Source organism: Hoplias malabaricus, chromosome 14 (genome assembly GCF_029633855.1).
Source record: "Hoplias malabaricus isolate fHopMal1 chromosome 14, fHopMal1.hap1, whole genome shotgun sequence".
NCBI classification, from domain to species: domain Eukaryota; kingdom Metazoa; phylum Chordata; class Actinopteri; order Characiformes; family Erythrinidae; genus Hoplias; species Hoplias malabaricus.
Genome location: NC_089813.1, coordinates 20,293,033 through 20,300,235, shown reverse-complemented (window position 1 = coordinate 20,300,235; position 7,203 = coordinate 20,293,033).

The following is a 7,203-nucleotide window of genomic DNA, read 5'->3' as shown; positions in this document are numbered from 1 at the left end:
GATTGTAGCTACAGTCATTTAAACACAAGAGGAGATCAAAACTTTAAAAAAATAAACAAATAAACAATAAATTAATAAAAAATAAACAAACAAATAAAAAAACAAACAAACAAAAAACACTGGAAAGCCAGTCATTTATTTTGAGTTGTGAGGCTTTTTAGTTTACAAGCAGCTCTGTAACAAGAGTTACTCTTAGAACAGGCATTACAAATAGTCTTCTACAGCCAACAGTCATTGCTTATGGCCATAGCACTCTTAGGAATCCCGAGCTTGTGCGCTTAGTTAATACTTGGAATGGAGACTGCCAGGGAACACTAGGCGCTGTAAGCCATTGAGCTTAAGGCTCCGATTGTGAAGATTGTAGCCACAGTCTTTTAAACACAAGAGGAGATCAAAACTTTAAAAAAAATAAACAAATAAACAATAAATGAATAAAAAATAAACAAACAAATAAAAAAACAAACAAACAAAAAACACTGGAAAGCCAGTCATTTATTTTGAGTTGTGAGGCTTTTTAGTTTACAAGCAGCTCTGTAACAAGAGTTACTCTTAGAACAGTCATTACAAATTGTCTTCTACAGCCAACAGTCATTGCTTATGGCCATAGCACTCTTAGGAATCCCGAGCTTGTGCGCTTAGTTAATACTTGGAATGGAGACTGCCAGGGAACACTAGGCGCTGTAAGCCATTGAGCTTAAGGCTCCGATTGTGAAGATTGTAGCCACAGTCTTTTAAACACAAGAGGAGATCAAAACTTTAAAAAAAATAAACAAATAAACAATAAATGAATAAAAAATAAACAAACAAATAAAAAAACAAACAAACAAAAAACACTGGAAAGCCAGTCATTTATTTTGAGTTGTGAGGCTTTTTAGTTTACAAGCAGCTCTGTAACAAGAGTTACTCTTAGAACAGGCATTACAAATTGTCTTCTACAGCCAACAGTCATTGCTTATGGCCATAGCACTCTTAGGAATCCCGAGCTTGTGCGCTTAGTTAATACTTGGAATGGAGACTGCCAGGGAACACTAGGCGCTGTAAGCCATTGATCTTAAGGCTCCGATTGTGAAGATTGTAGCTACAGTCATTTAAACACAAGAGGAGATCAAAACTTTAAAAAAATAAACAAATAAACAATAAATTAATAAAAAATAAACAAACAAATAAAAAAACAAACAAACAAAAAACACTGGAAAGCCAGTCATTTATTTTGAGTTGTGAGGCTTTTTATTTCACAAGCAGCAAGAGTTGCTCTTAGAACAGTCATTACAAATTGTCTTCTACAGCCAACAGTCATTGCTTATGGCCATAGCACTCTTAGGAATCCCGAGCTTGTGCGCTTAGTTAATACTTGGAATGGAGACTGCCAGGGAACACTAGGCGCTGTAAGCCATTGAGCTTAAGGCTCCGATTGTGAAGATTGTAGCTACAGTCATTTAAACACAAGAGGAGATCAAAACTTTAAAAAAATAAACAAATAAACAATAAATTAATAAAAAATAAACAAACAAATAAAAAAACAAACAAACAAAAAACACTGGAAAGCCAGTCATTTATTTTGAGTTGTGAGGCTTTTTAGTTTACAAGCAGCTCTGTAACAAGAGTTACTCTTAGAACAGGCATTACAAATAGTCTGCCACAGCCAACAGTCATTGCTTATGGCCATAGCACTCTTAGGAATCCCGAGCTTGTGCGCTTAGTTAATACTTGGAATGGAGACTGCCAGGGAACACTAGGCGCTGTAAGCCATTGAGCTTAAGGCTCCGATTGTGAAGATTGTAGCTACAGTCATTTAAACACAAGAGGAGATCAAAACTTTAAAAAAATAAACAAATAAACAATAAATGAATAAAAAATAAACAAACAAATAAAAAAACAAACAAACAAAAAACACTGGAAAGCCAGTCATTTATTTTGAGTTGTGAGGCTTTTTAGTTTACAAGCAGCTCTGTAACAAGAGTTACTCTTAGAACAGGCATTACAAATAGTCTTCTACAGCCAACAGTCATTGCTTATGGCCATAGCACTCTTAGGAATCCCGAGCTTGTGCGCTTAGTTAATACTTGGAATGGAGACTGCCAGGGAACACTAGGCGCTGTAAGCCATTGAGCTTAAGGCTCCGATTGTGAAGATTGTAGCCACAGTCTTTTAAACACAAGAGGAGATCAAAACTTTAAAAAAAATAAACAAATAAACAATAAATGAATAAAAAATAAACAAACAAATAAAAAAACAAACAAACAAAAAACACTGGAAAGCCAGTCATTTATTTTGAGTTGTGAGGCTTTTTATTTCACAAGCAGCAAGAGTTGCTCTTAGAACAGTCATTACAAATTGTCTTCTACAGCCAACAGTCATTGCTTATGGCCATAGCACTCTTAGGAATCCCGAGCTTGTGCGCTTAGTTAATACTTGGAATGGAGACTGCCAGGGAACACTAGGCGCTGTAAGCCATTGAGCTTAAGGCTCCGATTGTGAAGATTGTAGCCACAGTCATTTAAACACAAGAGGAGATCAAAACTTTAAAAAAAATAAACAAATAAACAATAAATGAATAAAAAATAAACAAACAAATAAAAAAACAAACAAACAAAAAACACTGGAAAGCCAGTCATTTATTTTGAGTTGTGAGGCTTTTTATTTCACAAGCAGCAAGAGTTGCTCTTAGAACAGTCATTACAAATTGTCTTCTACAGCCAACAGTCATTGCTTATGGCCATAGCACTCTTAGGAATCCCGAGCTTGTGCGCTTAGTTAATACTTGGAATGGAGACTGCCAGGGAACACTAGGCGCTGTAAGCCATTGAGCTTAAGGCTCCGATTGTGAAGATTGTAGCCACAGTCATTTAAACACAAGAGGAGATCAAAACTTTAAAAAAATAAACAAATAAACAATAAATGAATAAAAAATAAACAAACAAGTAAAAAAACAAACAAACAAAAAACACTGGAAAGCCAGTCATTTATTTTGAGTTGTGAGGCTTTTTAGTTTACAAGCAGCTCTGTAACAAGAGTTACTCTTAGAACAGGCATTACAAATTGTCTTCTACAGCCAACAGTCATTGCTTATGGCCATAGCACTCTTAGGAATCCCGAGCTTGTGCGCTTAGTTAATACTTGGAATGGAGACTGCCAGGGAACACTAGGCGCTGTAAGCCATTGAGCTTAAGGCTCCGATTGTGAAGATTGTAGCCACAGTCTTTTAAACACAAGAGGAGATCAAAACTTTAAAAAAAATAAACAAATAAACAATAAATGAATAAAAAATAAACAAACAAATAAAAAAACAAACAAACAAAAAACACTGGAAAGCCAGTCATTTATTTTGAGTTGTGAGGCTTTTTAGTTTACAAGCAGCTCTGTAACAAGAGTTACTCTTAGAACAGGCATTACAAATTGTCTTCTACAGCCAACAGTCATTGCTTATGGCCATAGCACTCTTAGGAATCCCGAGCTTGTGCGCTTAGTTAATACTTGGAATGGAGACTGCCAGGGAACACTAGGCGCTGTAAGCCATTGAGCTTAAGGCTCCGATTGTGAAGATTGTAGCTACAGTCATTTAAACACAAGAGGAGATCAAAACTTTAAAAAAATAAACAAATAAACAATAAATTAATAAAAAATAAACAAACAAATAAAAAAACAAACAAACAAAAAACACTGGAAAGCCAGTCATTTATTTTGAGTTGTGAGGCTTTTTATTTCACAAGCAGCAAGAGTTGCTCTTAGAACAGTCATTACAAATTGTCTTCTACAGCCAACAGTCATTGCTTATGGCCATAGCACTCTTAGGAATCCCGAGCTTGTGCGCTTAGTTAATACTTGGAATGGAGACTGCCAGGGAACACTAGGCGCTGTAAGCCATTGAGCTTAAGGCTCCGATTGTGAAGATTGTAGCTACAGTCATTTAAACACAAGAGGAGATCAAAACTTTAAAAAAATAAACAAATAAACAATAAATTAATAAAAAATAAACAAACAAATAAAAAAACAAACAAACAAAAAACACTGGAAAGCCAGTCATTTATTTTGAGTTGTGAGGCTTTTTATTTCACAAGCAGCAAGAGTTGCTCTTAGAACAGTCATTACAAATTATCTTCTACAGCCAACAGTCATTGCTTATGGCCATAGCACTCTTAGGAATCCCGAGCTTGTGCGCTTAGTTAATACTTGGAATGGAGACTGCCAGGGAACACTAGGCGCTGTAAGCTTTTTAGCTTAAGGCTCCGATTGTGAAGATTGTAGCTACAGTCATTTAAACACAAGAAGAGATCAAAACTTTAAAAAAATAAACAAATAAACAATAAATGAATAAAAAATAAACAAACAAATAAAAAAACAAACAAACAAAAAACACTGGAAAGCCAGTCATTTATTTTGAGTTGTGAGGCTTTTTAGTTCACAAGCAGCAAGAGTTGCTCTTAGAACAGTCATTACAAATTGTCTTCTACAGCCAACAGTCATTGCTTATGGCCATAGCATTCTTAGGAATCCCGAGCTTGTGCGCTTAGTTAATACTTGGAATGGAGACTGCCAGGGAACACTAGGCGCTGTAAGCCATTGAGCTTAAGGCTCCGATTGTGAAGATTGTAGCTACAGTCATTTAAACACAAGAGGAGATCCAAACTTTAAAAAAATAAACAAATAAACAATAAATTAATAAAAAATAAACAAACAAATAAAAAAACAAACAAACAAAAAACACTGGAAAGCCAGTCATTTATTTTGAGTTGTGAGGCTTTTTAGTTTACAAGCAGCTCTGTAACAAGAGTTACTCTTAGAACAGGCATTACAAATAGTCTTCTACAGCCAACAGTCATTGCTTATGGCCATAGCACTCTTAGGAATCCCGAGCTTGTGCACTTAGTTAATACTTGGAATGGAGACTGCCAGGGAACACTAGGCGCTGTAAGCCATTGAGCTTAAGGCTCCGATTGTGAAGATTGTAGCTACAGTCATTTAAACACAAGAGGAGATCAAAACTTTAAAAAAATAAACAAATAAACAATAAATTAATAAAAAATAAACAAACTAATAAAAAAACAAACAAACAAAAATACACGGGATAGCCAGTCATTTATTTTGAGTTGTGAGGCTTTTTAGTTCACAAGCAGCAAGAGTTGCTCTTAGAACAGTCATTACAAATTGTCTTCTACAGCCAACAGTCATTGCTTATGGCCATAGCACTCTTAGGAATCCCGAGCTTGTGCGCTTAGTTAATACTTGGAATGGAGACTGCCAGGGAACACTAGGCGCTGTAAGCCATTGAGCTTAAGGCTCCGATTGTGAAGATTGTAGCTACAGTCATTTAAACACAAGAGGAGATCAAAACTTTAAAAAAATAAACAAATAAACAATAAATGAATAAAAAATAAACAAACAAATAAAAAAACAAACAAACAAAAAACACTGGAAAGCCAGTCATTTATTTTGAGTTGTGAGGCTTTTTAGTTTACAAGCAGCTCTGTAACAAGAGTTACTCTTAGAACAGGCATTACAAATTGTCTTCTACAGCCAACAGTCATTGCTTATGGCCATAGCACTCTTAGGAATCCCGAGCTTGTGCGCTTAGTTAATACTTGGAATGGAGACTGCCAGGGAACACTAGGCGCTGTAAGCCATTGAGCTTAAGGCTCCGATTGTGAAGATTGTAGCTACAGTCATTTAAACACAAGAGGAGATCAAAACTTTAAAAAAATAAACAAATAAACAATAAATTAATAAAAAATAAACAAACAAATAAAAAAACAAACAAACAAAAAACACTGGAAAGCCAGTCATTTATTTTGAGTTGTGAGGCTTTTTATTTCACAAGCAGCAAGAGTTGCTCTTAGAACAGTCATTACAAATTGTCTTCTACAGCCAACAGTCATTGCTTATGGCCATAGCACTCTTAGGAATCCCGAGCTTGTGCGCTTAGTTAATACTTGGAATGGAGACTGCCAGGGAACACTAGGCGCTGTAAGCCATTGAGCTTAAGGCTCCGATTGTGAAGATTGTAGCCACAGTCTTTTAAACACAAGAGGAGATCAAAACTTTAAAAAAAATAAACAAATAAACAATAAATGAATAAAAAATAAACAAACAAATAAAAAAACAAACAAACAAAAAACACTGGAAAGCCAGTCATTTATTTTGAGTTGTGAGGCTTTTTATTTCACAAGCAGCAAGAGTTGCTCTTAGAACAGTCATTACAAATTATCTTCTACAGCCAACAGTCATTGCTTATGGCCATAGCACTCTTAGGAATCCCGAGCTTGTGCGCTTAGTTAATACTTGGAATGGAGACTGCCAGGGAACACTAGGCGCTGTAAGCCATTGAGCTTAAGGCTCCGATTGTGAAGATTGTAGCCACAGTCTTTTAAACACAAGAGGAGATCAAAACTTTAAAAAAAATAAACAAATAAACAATAAATGAATAAAAAATAAACAAACAAATAAAAAAACAAACAAACAAAAAACACTGGAAAGCCAGTCATTTATTTTGAGTTGTGAGGCTTTTTAGTTTACAAGCAGCTCTGTAACAAGAGTTACTCTTAGAACAGGCATTACAAATTGTCTTCTACAGCCAACAGTCATTGCTTATGGCCATAGCACTCTTAGGAATCCCGAGCTTGTGCGCTTAGTTAATACTTGGAATGGAGACTGCCAGGGAACACTAGGCGCTGTAAGCCATTGAGCTTAAGGCTCCGATTGTGAAGATTGTAGCTACAGTCATTTAAACACAAGAGGAGATCAAAACTTTAAAAAAATAAACAAATAAACAATAAATTAATAAAAAATAAACAAACAAATAAAAAAACAAACAAACAAAAAACACTGGAAAGCCAGTCATTTATTTTGAGTTGTGAGGCTTTTTATTTCACAAGCAGCAAGAGTTGCTCTTAGAACAGTCATTACAAATTATCTTCTACAGCCAACAGTCATTGCTTATGGCCATAGCACTCTTAGGAATCCCGAGCTTGTGCGCTTAGTTAATACTTGGAATGGAGACTGCCAGGGAACACTAGGCGCTGTAAGCCATTGAGCTTAAGGCTCCGATTGTGAAGATTGTAGCTACAGTCATTTAAACACAAGAGGAGATCCAAACTTTAAAAAAATAAACAAATAAACAATAAATTAATAAAAAATAAACAAACAAATAAAAAAACAAACAAACAAAAAACACTGGAAAGCCAGTCATTTATTTTGAGTTGTGAGGCT